The sequence below is a fragment of the Vombatus ursinus genome, unplaced genomic scaffold, assembly GCF_900497805.2.
Source record: "Vombatus ursinus unplaced genomic scaffold, bare-nosed wombat genome assembly UNPS02014926.1, whole genome shotgun sequence".
NCBI classification, from domain to species: domain Eukaryota; kingdom Metazoa; phylum Chordata; class Mammalia; order Diprotodontia; family Vombatidae; genus Vombatus; species Vombatus ursinus.
In genome coordinates, this window is record NW_020954704.1 from 6260236 (window position 1) to 6276034 (window position 15799).

Below are 15799 nucleotides of genomic sequence, written 5' to 3' on the forward strand. Positions count from 1 at the left end.
AGTTTTGTTAGTTTTTTTTAATTTTAGGCAATTGGGATTAAGTGACTTGCCTGGGGTCACCCAGCTAATAAATGTCAAGTATTTGATGAGAGCAGATTTGAACTCAGGTCCTCTTGACTCCAGGGCTGGTGCTCTATCCACTGCGCCACCTAGCTGCCCCAATTTTATGATATTTTAAAACAAAAAATGACAACCTTCTGTGTTAAAACTGATTATGTGCATAAGAATGCTGCTCCCTGGCAGCAAATTAATATACTTTCTAAGCTATGAACAAATACTTTTAAGCAGCTCATTACTCTGTCATTCTATTTTTAAAATATCACGACTTTTGATAAGGTGAAGAAATTTGTTTGGTATCTTCAGTTTGCCAAAAGGATATAGCAAATAGCATTTGTATGTTATATGAATTAGAGCTATGCCTTTTGTTGTAGTTGGTGGGTTTTTTTTTCTTTTTATATTACTTTCTCCATTAATAAGCATTTTTTCTCTCCTTCCCACCTTCTCTAAAACCCTTCTAACAAATATGCATTTAAACAAATCAAATTCCCATATTAGCCATGTCCAAAAACGTGTCTCATTCTGCATATTTAGCTCATTACTTCTCTGTCAGTATATGGGTAGTATTCTGCATTATCAGTCATCTGGAATCATCATTGATCACTAATTTGAGATCAGAGTTCTTACATCTTTCAGAAAAAATTTTTAAACAACATTGTTGTTATAGTTTCCATTGTTTGCCTTTTTTTTCCCTTCTGCAGAGTGTAAGCTCTGTCAGGTCCTACCAAGCTGGAAAGGTTTTTTGTTTTGGCCTTATCATCTGCATCAATTCATATACATTTTCCCAATTTTTTCTGAAATCAGCCCTTTCATAATTTCTTACAGTGTAATGGTATTCCTTTACATTTATATACCATAACTTTGTTTCCTTATTCCCCAACTGATGGGCACTCCCTAGTTTCCAGTTCTTTGTCACAACAACAACAACACCACCAACAAGAAAAGGTCCATTATTTATTTATTTATATGCATATTATATATATGACATGTATAGTTTTTTAAAAATGTATATTTTTAAAATTTTTGTACATTTAGGAACTTTTCCTTTTTTTTTTTTTTTGATGTGTTGGGGTAAAGGTCCAAGGTTAAAGAATAAGCACAGTGTAGCAACTGCATAGTACCAAACTACTTTCCAGAATGATTGGGTCAATTCACAGCTCCACTAACAGAACATCAATGTGTCTGTTTTCCTGCAGTCTCTTTAACATTTGTAATTTTCCTTTTTTGTTAACTTTAATGGGTATGAGATGTTTCTTCAGGGTTCTTTTAATTTGCATTTATCTAATTATTAGTGACCTGGAACATTTTTTCTTATGACTATAGATAGCTTGGATTTCTTCTTTTGAGAACTGCTTGTTTTATCCTTGCACTATTTAGCAAATGGGGACTGTTTTGCTTTTTTGTTTTGTTTTGTTTTGTTGTCTCCCTAGTACTTAATGCAGCGGCTGGGTTATACTAAGTATTTAGCAATACTTGTTAACTGAGTGACTGACTGGAAAGGATCTTTCGAACTGTTTTCAGTATAACTCCTTCCTTTTCATTTGTATTCATTATCTCATATTGAAATAAAACCTGTTATTTCCCTGCATTCTCAGTTCTCTTTTTCGTGTGGCTAAAATATTAGGTAAGGGAAAGGCAATAACAATTTTGTTAAAAGTAAAAATGTGATTTCTAGCACTTTTTAAAGCTACTGATATGCACTGGTCAGATATATCAGATAACTCATCACCATGGCCATAGAAAGGTAAAAAAAAAATTGGTTTAGGTGGATACACATATATAGGAATAACAAGTAACAAACTTATGAAAAATAGAAAAATTTTATTAAATAAAAACAGGAGATTAAAGAACATCAACATGAACAAATTATTCTCTAATTCTCTAAATTATTCTCAGATAAAATATGCTCTATTGGCTAATAATTTTTGGGATCTTTATAGAATATAAGTAATCATGTTATTTTGTTACAACTACAACTTACTTTGTCTCCAATAAGTATCATTACAACTTGGTCCATATTTTCAACAAGTACATGAAATCTTTCAACTAGTATGTGCTTCATGCTATTTATTTTCTGTTAGTGATGCATGCTGTTTCTGTTAGTTGCCTGCTTGAAAAGTCTTCAATTTTATAAGCTTTCTCAACTCTTAAAAATAGATAATCTACTTTTAAAAAACTATTGTACAATACTTCTTTTCTTAAGTATTAACAGATTCAGTTGTATGTTCCTTAATCTCTTTAATTTTATTTTTCTACTCTCTGGGACACTAATACAGTCACACATGGTTGCTTCTTTTCCTATATTTCCTAGATCAGTTTGAGCCTTAGACATGACTAACTATATAGCTAGGCTTTTCTTATTAATGCTTTAGATGATATACAGTGAAGTTAGGTCTCTTTGCATTCCTGCTTGTTAAAATATTTAAGGTATAGGTATCCAGTGAAGTATATTTCTGAAGATCAATAACATCTTTTCTACTACACTAAAAATAAAAAAGATAATAACATGATAGTTTATATCAAAAAGGAAGTTCTAAGGACATTATTAAAAGAAATAACACAATTACAATTGCCTATCCCATAAGGTTTTTGTGAGGATCAGATGAGAAAATGCGTGCAAAATATTTCATAAACCTTAAAACCCAACATGAGTGCAAGATATTTCTATTCTTAATTCTTCATCCTGGTTTGGAGGTGACACTGGGTTCTCAAAGGCTATTCTGGAAGAGTGTAAACTCTGTCAGATCCTACCAAACTGAAAAGGATTTTGATTTGGCCTTGAAGTGTCCTAAATCTGACCATTATAGATGCTGAGAGGCAGCCTGAGAGTCGGAAAGACCTGGACTGAAGTCCCACCTCTGACTTGCATGTCAGTGGGAGACTGAACAGGTTGCTGAAGCTCTTAATGAGCCCTTGCAACTCTCCTAAGACTCGATGCTTCAGGACAGCTGCTGATCTTCATGGGTAGGTGGAGTTTCATCTCCATAACTTGCCTATCTGAAATCACAAGGCACAAACAACATCAACAACAAATAGCTGATCTTCATAGAGTGCTTTAAAGTTTATAAAATACTTTGTATGCATTATCCCGTTTGTCTTCATAACACAATAAAATAGGGATTCTAAGTGTAACTGCCTTTATTTTACAGATGAGAAAATTGAGTGTCGGAAAGGCAAAGTGATTTGCTCAAGGTCACACAGTAAATAGCAGAGCTAAGAATTGACCCCAAATTGTCAGATTGCAAAATCAGGGCTCTTTCCAATATTGGAAAGCTATATTCACTTAGAGTTAGCTTTACTACAAAAGAAAATAATACTCTTTTATTAGCTGATGCTGATAAACTCAGAAAAGAATAACCCATGTCTCAGAATAAACATCTAATCATCTTAATTGTCTAGTCAAATGAGTAAAAAGTTATAATTGAAGGTAACACAATTTCTGTTCTAGGCAACATAAAAAGTAATCTTTGTGGTTAATAAATTTATTCAGAAATTTATGCACCCTCAATATAATGAGAAGGAAAAGGAGAGGACACTGTTAAATCATAATAAATGAGGAGTGAATTTTTTCCCCAATATGAACATTAGTTAACTTTTCTTTCTTAATACACTTAATCTTGGTTTTTGCTTATACTGTAGATCAGAGGTATCAAAACATGTAGGGCATGTATCCCACAATACTCCCAAGTGCAGCCCAGACTGAATGTAACTAGGAAATATTAACAGAATAACTAAAAATACAGTAAAACATAAATAATGTTAATTTTTTGTTTTCCACATCAATACGGCCTGTAGGGATTCTTATGTATGATTTAGTGACCCATTTCTATTTGACTTTAACACCACTGGTCTAGATTACAAATTTCAGAGAGGACTGCTTTCTTCCCCTCTATTAATCATTTTAATTGTATTTAATAAAATGTAAATTGTAATTCAGGAAGTTGACAGCTTAGTACATATTTGTCAATCTATGAAGCCTTTTTGATTTTATAAAAGATCCTTTAGGAAAATCAAAATATAATACTTCATTTTAGTTTTGTCCTAATTACAAATGTCATATGATCTTTGCTGATTTATCTTGATAGTTTGCATCTGGAACCTTTGGGGCTGCTGAAGTCTTTCAAAAAGTCAAAGATGGTGCCACTTCATATCTGTTGTTTTTTGGACTTAATTTTGTGCTGATTGATTCTTCTTCATGTGCTTTCCAAAATTGAATCTCTCAGTCCTCCAGAAGTTTAGAAGACCCTATTTCATCACTGCCACACAGAAAAATACAGAACTCAAGAAAAATAATATTAGAAACTAGCTGTCCAATAATTACAAAACATTAAAAATTTTAAAATAATTTATTACTCAAAAAAACCCTCAGAAGTCACTTCAATACTTAAAAAAGCTATGGCTAGACTACTTGGAAATAATGTTGTTTGACTTTTAAATTTTAATTACTTTTTCAAGGTTATTTATAAAATACTTATCATCATAGCTCCTAAATAAATACTCCAAACCAATATATACTTTATAGGAGGTAAGATGAATATTAAGGCAGCTGTCAAGGTGATGAGGCTAGGGCCTGTGTTAGACTCATCTACTTTTTAAAATGATGAAGGAAAACAAGGCTATGATTTCATTTGGACCAGGTCCTAGGTTCTACCAGGCATCAAGCATGGCATTAAACCTTGTCAGGTCTTGGTGTTGATGCATGACCGGCAGTCATATGTATATGTTGGCTATAGAGGCCAGATACAACAGTAGGTAGATGACTACCTACTATTTATCAATTTATCAATTGAGACCATTGATAAATGACATTTGGACACTTGTCATTAAGATGAACATATCACGTAGTGCTAAGAATGTTGGATTTAGAATCTGAGGAGTTTGGTTGAAATCCTGACTCTACCCTTAAGTATGTCACTATACCTCCCTGGGCCTCTTTTGCTTCATCTGTAAAATGAGGAAGTCGGACTCGATTTCTTCCATGTCAAATTCTGTGATCCTGTGACAAAAGTGATACATTTACTGACCCAGTCTCTCATTCTGTATCATTTCTGGAGAAAACAAGCTCTCACTAGTTTAGCCACTTAGCTGTAGGTACCTTTTACATTTAGTTCTGAGGGTAGTGGCTGTTTTGCTTTTTATCTTTGTATCTTTAGTGCCTAACACAGTATCTGGCATATTGTAGAGAATCATTAAATTCTGGTTGATTTCTTTCCCATTTTTTCGCTTCAAGTCCACAATCATTTATTGAGCACCTACTGTAAGCCAGTAGGTTTTACCCCACCGTCTAGGTTCTCAAAGCCTATGCTGGTAGAACACTAGCTCTGGCAGGTTCTAATAAACTGGAAAAGCTTTGAATGTAGACCGAGTGATTGATGCATGTCTGTCATACTAGTTCCTAAGTTTAGAGACTTATGTGTGAGTTAACCACTAGGTAATAGTTGTTTTTAACCCAACGCATAAATATCATCTACTGAGGAGTGGAGGACCTGCAATTGGAGTGAGTGCTCACACTAGTGAGACATTAGATTCTTGAAGTGTTAAATTATAATTAAAAAACAACTTAAGAAATCATGACAATCATAGTAAGTGAGGTCAAGTAGGTTTTATTTTTATGACATATAGTGGTACTTGGTTAGGGCAAAACCATCTAATTCAGCCCTATTACTCTTTCCTAATAATTATTTATTGCCAAAATTATAAGGCCACTTAGCATATTTGAGTATGAGACAAGTATAAAGAAATGATAATCAGTGGAAGGGGATAAAAGAAGGGCATCAATAAGTAGATTGTAAGAGGTGACAGGGATGTTGGAATTGGAAGGGGTAATTACAGGCATATGATGATCAAAGTGAGATTCCCAGGGAAGGAACCAAATGACACATTAATTCTACTATATGTCTGTCATGATTACTTGCAAAATGCTGCTATTTAGGGTTCAGGTTTATTTACAAATGAGAACTAGTAAGTTCATTGTATCTATGAAACATCATTCTGGATCAATGATTCATGTTTTAACTTTTTCAATACTTGGTTACATTTGTGATCTCATTGACATGAATATTCCCTGCAGTGGCACAAATCATCACCCATTCACACTTTCTTATCCTATGTGACTCTTGTCCATGTTCTCTCGTAAATACTTTACAAAAGATCCACCCAATATGTTTGATCTCTTGGCAGTGAATGGGTAATCATGGAGCATGTGAGCTGTCCATTAGTCACTCCATGCTCTCACTACAAGACTAACCAACTACCCTTTCTAATAATTTTTTTGATAATACTTTTTATGTTGTTTCTTGGACATGATTCTTCACTGGTAATATGCTGCTGTACTCCATATGCAACCTCCCCCCTCCCTGTTACTCTTTAGAAGACTCACAACTTGAATTCCTCAAAGACTTTGGTACTTCACAATTTATAGCCATATGGCATCACTAGAATACTAGTGTTAAAAAAAAAAAAGGCCTTTTATTTTCATAAGAAGCCTGGAGGTATTTAAAGCACTGAACAACTTTAGAAATTCGATCTAGCTTGATCTACTTCAATTTTGAGCCTAACGCATTGTCCATCTAGTGTCTGTCAAAGAAAATGTGATGATATTACATATCACAGCCTAAGGGGTTGAGAGTGGAAAATGTTAAAGAACCTTGGTCTAGACAATAGACATTCTTCATCTACATGCCAAACACTTTTGAGTGATTACGGATTTCCTTTAGGGGACTTTGAATATTCTGAAACATAACAGGATTAACATGATGTTCTGTGCAAACAGAAGAGGTGGACCTCTTCATCTACAGAGAATTCCTATCCAGTTTAGATTAAGTGCTGGACATTGTTTGAGAGACTAGCAAACACATTCAATGAATATACATCTCCAGTTGATATGCTTTAATGATATCTTTAAGTGGAGGGTTATTGGATAAAATTATCTGTTATTTCATCTATCCAGGAATTTTGCATGATTTTAATGTATGCAGGGAAGATACTTTGTTGGAAGAGAGCCTCTAAGGCAGCATTTGCTCTACTGCATCAAAGGCTTTTTTATAGTCAGTAAACAACAAAGAATCACTGTGGGATCATATTCACTGCATGCTTCAGTCATTTGTATTACTATAAAGATATGACCTGCTGTATAATAGTTTGTAAAAGCCTTTTTCTTCCCTTCTCATACCCTAATCAAGGATGTCCAAATATATATGTATGTTATTCTCATAAAGATTTTTTTAGGTATGGGAAAATAGATATGCAGATCAGTAATTATTGATGTTTTCTTGATAACTTTTTTTCAGCAATCCCAGCACCCATGTTTTTTTCTCCCAAGACATTTGGTATTCTGTTTCAGATATCTTGGCCTATCAAAATCCTCAAAATTGTATTGTATTTAGGTGGACTTTTTCTGTATGTAATTGGTCTAGTCCAGCTGTTCTTTCCTTCTTGGTTTCTTTATGCAGCTAAATTAGTCTATATGTGGCATCTCCACTGCCATTGATGGAAAAGAGGTTTACACCATAGAAGTCTTGACGGATCTTTTCCATTTTTTATCTGTTCTCCTTTCAGTTTCATCCTTTAATGCTTTAGGGATTTGGCTTAAGTAGGCCACTTCAATTCACCAAATAATTACTAAGTACCTACTCTTTGCAAGGCACTATCCTAGATACGAAGACAAAATAAAGTTGTCCTTGCTCTCAAGGAATATTCATCCTACTTGGTGAGGGAGGCTGTACAAACATGTATACAAATAAGTACAGTACAAGGAAAATTGAGGCAGGAGAGAGCACTAACAACAAAGGGAATGAGAGAAGACTTTATGGAGGGGAAGTTGAATCTGAATTGAGATTTGAAGGCAGATAAGAATGCTGAGACTGATGAAAATTCAGTGGGGTCGTTCTAGGCATAACCAACACTTTGTAGAAATTTATGATGATGGAAGTTGGACTATCAAGTTTAGGAAACAGTCAATAGTTATGTTTGGCTGGAATGTAGAGTTTGAGAAGGGAAACAGTATGGAATAAGGCTGCAAAGGTAGGTGTCAGCTAGAACAGGGGCTTTATCAGGATGGGCTTTTATTTTATCCCATAGGCAATGGGAAGTCATTTAAGGTTTTTGCATAGGAGTGACATCATCAGATCTGTGGCTTAGGACGAGTATTCTGACAACCATGTTGAGGATGAATTGGAGAAGGGAGAGACTGGAAGTGGACTAACAGGAAGAGGCTAACAGTGGTCCAGGAGAGTAATTGGCGTCTAATTTGGGATGGTAGCCATGTGAATGAAGATAATTTAGAAGAGGAATGTTTTGGAGACATCAGTAAGAGTTATTCATTCAATAAGGGAAGCGAAGGAGAGGAAAGATTCAATAATTATAAACTTGTGTGACTGGGAGGATGGTGGTTATCTTTCACCAAATTTCCTGTAAATGTTTTCCTCTTTACTACTTTTTGCTGTTTTGTGATACTACTACTCATATCTTCCATTCTCCTCTTCTGTAAGACTTTACAAACAAGTTTATAGTGCCTTGTGGCAAATTATTTATGTACATTAAGCTTCCGTACCAAAAGTCAGTAGTCTATACTGATGTTGGTTCTTTTACCCATCTTTCCTCTTTGGGTTACCAATAGCTTGTTTAAATGTCAGATTAGAATTCTTTTAATTGCATATTTCCATTTTTATTCTAATTGAGTATTTCTTTTTCCTTGGACTTTTCAGTGGTCTGACTGTATATGGGCAGTTGATTTGGAAAGGGATTCCCCTATTAGTAATCAACTGTTTTCTGTCAAAATGTAATAAATTTTATTTTTTGGTGGTTATTTCAGTACTCATCATGACCACTGTCAATCAACTCTCTTCTTGAAAAAAGTATTAATGATATTAATGAATATTAATGATCTAGATGTGAGGCTTTTGTGTAGCCTACAGGCATTTAGCTTCTTTTGTTTCTTACTCCCAAACCACATTTTCCAACTTGCATTAAAGTCACGGATATTAAAGTATTTATTTGGAGAGTCTTATTGAATTCTTCATAGAATTTCTCTATTAGAAGGTAAATCATTTGCATCAGATGTTGGTAAATAAATTCCAATTATTTCCTTGATGGATTTTCTACGAATGCTTCTTTCTTACAATGCAATGCAAGATAATTAAGTGCTTATATAAAGATTCTTGATTTCTTTAGCTGCATCATAAAGTAACTATGCCATTTCCTCTAGTTGTCTGACAAAGGAGAACCTTTAAGGCATCCTTCCATTTAGCTGCAACTTCCTTCCCTCTTTTGGTTTCATTGATAGTGAAAAGTCAATATTGACATAATTCATTTTTCCCCAGTAATATACCCCCTTGTTGGTCACTGAGCAAGGATATTATATTCACAGTGTAAACAGTTGTTTCTAGATAATCAGAAAGTTGTGATTCTTAGCATCCTCTGCATTCTTTTCATTACTGTCTCACTATCACTACAGAAGTAGAAGGGGGCTACAACAGATTGAGGATTGTTTTGTATTTTTTTTAAAGGAATTAAAAAATATGTATGCTTCTATTCATGTGCATTGTAGAATATAGATTATAGATTGTAGAATATAGAATCATACTGTTATAGAGCTGGAAGTGATTTGAGATCATTTGGCACAGCCTCATTTTAGAGGCAGTGCAGTGTAGTGGAAAGAACACTGGGCTTAGAATCAGGTTAAGACTTGTGTCCAAATCCCACCTCTGAGACTTACATATTGTGTGAATATGGCCAAGTTACTTACATGGTTATGAGCTTATTTCCTGATTAGGAAAATAAGGATAATATTTGTTATCTACTTCACAGCATTTTTGGGGGTGGGGGTAGGAAGAGAAGGGGAAGAAGATTTCATCTGTGATTTCCTTGGTATTGGGAACTCCTGATTAGGAAACTTTCCACCAGGAATGATTATGCCTGCTTTGCAATTTAGAGTCTCTTCAGGAGTTAGTTGGGGAACTGAAAAGTTAAGTGACTTTGTTCAGAGTAACACAAACCATTATGTGTCAGAAGCAAGGTATGAACCCTGGTTTCCTCAACTGAGAGGTCATTTCTCTATCCAACTTATTATGGTGCTTGTCGCAAATTTATATTAAGAAAATGGATAATATACACACAATGCTTTTGTAAACCTTAAAATACTATGTTAATGTTATTTGTACAGATGAATACCATTTATATGTAGCCTTTTAAGTTTGCAAAGCACCTTATGAATATTCTCATTTGAATTTCACAACTCTGCTAGGTAGGTGATATTATTATAATTCCCATTTTACAGATGGGGAAACTGGGGCAGGCTGAGATGTGACTTGCCCAGGGTCACACAGCTAGTAGGTGTCTGAGGCTGGATTTGAATTAAGGACTTCTGATTCTAGGCCCAGCACTCTATTCACTGTGCCACCAAGCTGCCAAATGAGGACCAGAGGTAAAAGGCCATCCAAGGTTACAAAGCTAATTAGTTTGTAGAGCTAGGACTTTAAATTCCTAGGCCATCATAGTACTCTTTCCATGCTTTTGCTTTATTAGCACAGAATTGAAGGTAGCAGACATCTTTAATCCAGGCTTCCACATATGGACTTAAGGATCTCATAGATAACATAGGCAGGCCAAGCAAGAGCAGCTCATCGATTTAGAGATAAAAAGGACTATTGAAGCCATTTAGTCCAATCCTTTATTTTATAGATGGGGAAACCGAGATCCCAAGAAGTAATATAGTGGTAGAGGTTGGATTTGAATCCAGGTCCTCTTGACTCCAAACCCATTGTTCTTTCCCTTAATCCTGCTGAGACTGTGTGTGAATATATTTCTTGGGAACATGGGTCAGGAGAGTTAATTTATAGGATTTTACAGGAAACTACAACTGCAAATTCCAGTGAGCAGTCAATTCAACTTGCCGGAATTTCTTAAGGCTCCATTAATTTTTATCCCACTCCAGGCAATAAGACAATGGGCATTAGTCCTTAAAGTTAGGCCCTCCCAGAGCTTACAAAGGCTGAAAACAAGAAAAAATGGGGCAACAGTAATAATTTTCTTATCATTAGAGACTGTAGGTAGAATTAAGAGATATAGCCATGTTCTCTATGTTTTATCTATAGATATTCAAAAGTGTGCACATATACACACATGTAACTTTTTAGTAGTCTGATTTTGTCTTTGACTTTTGGTAGTGTAATTGTGTAATTTTAGAATTAAGGCACTAATCATGACTAGTTTATCAATGCCTTTGTAAGCATTATCTCTACCTATTGTACTGTGGTACTTGGGAATTTTCTACAGATCTCTTAATTCCAATTAGAAGGGAAAAGGGAGTCATCTGGAAAGACCAATGTCAATGAAGGAACTGTCTTTTTCTGCTTTAGAAAGACATGTGCTGTGGGGCAGCTAGGTGGCGCAGTGGATAGAGCACCAGCCCTGGATTCAGGAGGACCTGAGTTCAAATCCAGCCTCAGATACATAACACTAGCTGTGTGACCCTGGGCAAGTCACTTAACCCCACTGCCTCGCAAAACAAAGAAAGACATGTGCAAAAGACAGAAGAAAGGGCAGGTAATAGAAAATGAATATGATATAACCTGTATGAAAAGTGTGAGGAGTCTTGGAACAGAATGTATTGAGACTAGCTGTGAATACTAGGTTCAACCAAAAGGGCTTTTAAAAGTCCTTTCTAGGGGTATGGAAATCTATCTTATCTTATAGGAAAATAAGGGGGAAAGGGGACAAGAGAGCAGGGGGTTGATAGAGGGGAGGGCAGATTGAGGGAGGGGATAATCAAAAGCAAACACTTCTGAGGAGGGACAGGGTGAAAAGAGAGAATAGAATAAATGGGGGGTAGGATAGGATGAAGGGAAATATACTTAGTTTTTCACAACAGGACTACTATGGAAGTGTTTTGCATGACTACACATCTATAACCTGTATCGAGATGCTTGCCTTTTCAGGGTGGGTGGGGAGGGAGGGAGAAAATTTGTAACCCAAAGTTTTAAAAACACATGTAAAAAATAAAAAAAAAATTAATTAAAAAAAATGGGAACAATAAAAAAAGTCCTTTCTACAAACCTTGCTATATCACAGACAAGCAGGGCAATGTTTTTACTAACATGTTAAACTTAATATATATTCTTAAAAAGTGATAGGTTAAAACTGTGATAGGTTCACGGTTTCATATGTAATTCTATTTTCCTAGACTTATTTATATGGAAATGCTAATTTTGTTGAGAATTTTCTGGGTCATAACTTGAAATTAAAACAAAGTACAAAGAATAAAAATAATTTTGGAGAAAAAAGAATCAAACAGGGGCTAGGCCACCCTAGGCAGAATGATAATGGATTAGAAATAAGGCACAACTCTTGGACTAGTTTTTATTGTTTTCTCTACCAAAAAATGATCTTTAGACTGAAAAGGATGAAAAAATGGCTGCTAAGGAGCTGAATCCCAGGATAGGTAAAAAGATAATAAGAGTGTCTAGTACTTTTGATGCCAAGTCAGGACAACCAGGCAAATTATATCAAAGTGTAATGGAAGAACTGGAGAATATGATTGTTGAGCTACTTTCTGTTTTCTTTGAAAGATCCTGGAGAATGGAAGAAGTGCCACAGGACTAGAAAAGGGCAAATGTTGGTATCCAAATTTTCAGAAAAATAGAGTACCATTTACAAATTATAGTTTGACCTGCTTCTGGCAAAATTATAGAAAATGTTATTAAAGGAGGGTTTTTAACACCTATTAAAAACAAGTAGTGTCCACAAAGCATCAAAACAAGTCATGCCAAACTAAATCTACTTATATCATGGAAATGTTGTAGATAAAATGTGCATAGATTTCAGCAAAGCATTTAACAGAAGCCCTCATGTTCCCCTTCTAAGCACAAGGGAGAGCCTTGGGATAGTCAATACTGAAGTCAGTTGTATTTTGGACAGGTTAACTGCATCCAGAAAATGGATTATTAATGGCTTGAAGTCAACTTGGAATGAGGTTCCCAGTGCAGAGTCTTGTAATTTGTGCTTGAACCTGTGCTATTGAACATTTTTCAATCATGATTTGGAAAAAAGTATAGATACCATAATTATTAAATTTTCAGATGATAAGACTGAGGATAGCAAATACACTGGATAACAGGATTAAAAAAAAAAAAAAAAGCCTTGACCGGCTAAAATAGTGGGTTGAATCTAAATTTAAATATGGAAAATTGTTAAATCTCCTACGTATCAAGTTTATTTTTTAACCCAAATATAAGGTGAGGAACGTGTCACTAAACAAGAATTCTATGGGGGCAGCTAGGTGGCGCAGTGGATAGAGCACCAGCCCTGAAGTCAGGAGGACCTGAGTTCAAATCTGGCCTCCGACCAAACACTTGACACTTACTAGCTGTGTGACCCTGGGCGAGTCACTTAACCCCAATTATCTTTAAAAAAAAAAAGAATTCTATGACAAAGATGAGGTTTTATCAACAAGAGTCAGCCAAGTAAGTTAATGCAATTTATAACTATATCAACAGATTTAGGGTCTAGGACTAGAGAGGTGACTGTCCTCTGCTCTGCTTAGATCGTTTACAGTATAGGCTCCGTATTTTAGAAAGGACTTTGTTACGTTGGAGGACATACAGGGAAGAACTGCCATAATGGTGAAGAGATTCAAGTACATGCCTCATAATAACTGGCTAAAGGAACTGAGAGTGTTTGGCATAAAGAGGCACTGGGAACATCAACAGTCTTCATGTGTCTGAAAAGCGGAACTGGAAGGATTAAACATTTTGTTTGGTACCCAAATGGGCAGAACTGGGAGTAATGGGTTTAAGTTGTAGACAGACAGATTTGGGATTAATGCAGGGAGAAACTTCTTAACAGAGGTATACAGAAATAAAAAGGGCTGCTTCAGGAAATAGTACCTATTTAAGAGTTTTAAGTAGAAGCTGGATGGCCAATTAATAGAGATGTTGCTGGGGGGTTTCTAGGTCAGATATGGGCTGGACTAGATAGATGGCTTCTAAGATCCCTTATAATCCTGAGATCCTATAATTTTTTTGCTGTGTTACAGTACTTCCACAATTTTATCACTAGACATTCTAGGATTCCTGTGTTTTCTTTTAGGTTCACACAACATTTACTATATACTGTACATCATTCATCCTTCTTGCTACTTTCACTTTAAAGTGGGGGGGAAGGGGAAGTATTCATACCATCATCTAAGACCTGACAGCACTATTACCCCTGGACAACTTTCATTAATCTTTGAGAAACCTCATTCTGCTACATGAATCACATAGCCATCACTAGCAAACTTTGGAACTATTATTTCTCCCTCTAAGATTTCTTGCTGTGTGACTAGTATATACTAGGCACTTAATGCTTGTTTACTTGGGGGAAAAAAGATATTTTAAGAGAAATAAAGAAGGGGGCATGATCTGCAAGATAAGGTAATATTTATGTCACTTTGACTTTAGGTTTAGTGTTTAAGCATCTTAGGACCAAGGGAAGGCCAACTAGGCAGATGCTAAACTCCTTGCTCCCTATTATCTCTCCTTAAGGCTGAAGTTATACTGAGGAACTGAATGGACAGTCTTCCCATTTCAGAGTATGAGAGGCAAGAGGTAAGTGGATTCAGGCATAAGAACACCGACTAGTTTTCTTCTACCCCCACCCTACAAATGACAAGATGCAGCCATCTATAAATGCTCACTCAATCTGTCAGCTAACACTGTCTTCCTGGGTAAGGAAAATGTCCTACTTTTAAAAGTGTCTAATGGCTATTAAGTTAGTTTCAAAATGGGAACAAAAAATAGTGTGTGTTCCTATGCGATGTGGAAAATCCATTCACTTACAGAGACAATATCGGAGACAGAAGTGACCTTTAAGAACATTCTAGTTTAACCCTTTTATTTTTTAGTGATGATGAAATAAGGCCAAGAGGGGCTGTGACTTAAAGATCTCACAGGTACTTGATGGAAGAGAAGAAAATCTAGTCCAGAACTTCTAATTCCAAATCCAACATTCGTATTTGGAGTGCAATCTGTATTGCACTGTGCTGCTTCCTTATTTGTTCAGCTAACAAGTATTCATTAAGCACCTACCTTATATATAAGGCACTGTAAGATAAAATTATCTCAAGGAAAAGTCCCATTCAATAGTACACAATAATCAGAATTCTGAAATTTTGGTTTTGTCTGCTGCTACCTAACTTTAAAAACTATTTCCAGGGACCTGCATTTGTCATAACACTTTAATTGTCCATCAGTTTCTCTACTGTGATTTGATATTCCCAATTTTATTTTTAATTTGTATATTCAAAACCTGTTAATTATTTTGTAAACATTAGATGGTTGTGCCTCAGTATGCCATGAGAAGTTAATATTCTAATCTGAAAAAGTATCTGATGCTGAGTCACTTTCTATCATATCCACAAGACTTGTCCTGCTTTCCGGATTTCCTTTATTTGCTTTCTTCTGGATTTTTTCATTTTGCTATCTTGCTTATTATGTCATTAAAAAATTATGTTGCTCTAATTCTGCTTTGTCTCCTGTGTTATTTGGCACCTCTCCACAGCATTGCAAATATCTTAGCTCACTGTGTGTGTGCTACAATACTTCCCTTTCAATCAAGCCTGTGTTAGCATCTCAGTTCTATGGGCCACTTTGTCTATTTATCAGCAAAATATACACAGAAACACAACTTGTGTACCTTAAAATTTCAATGTGAAACAATTAAAAAAAATTAATATTGTATACAAAATAATATTGAAAGAATATAA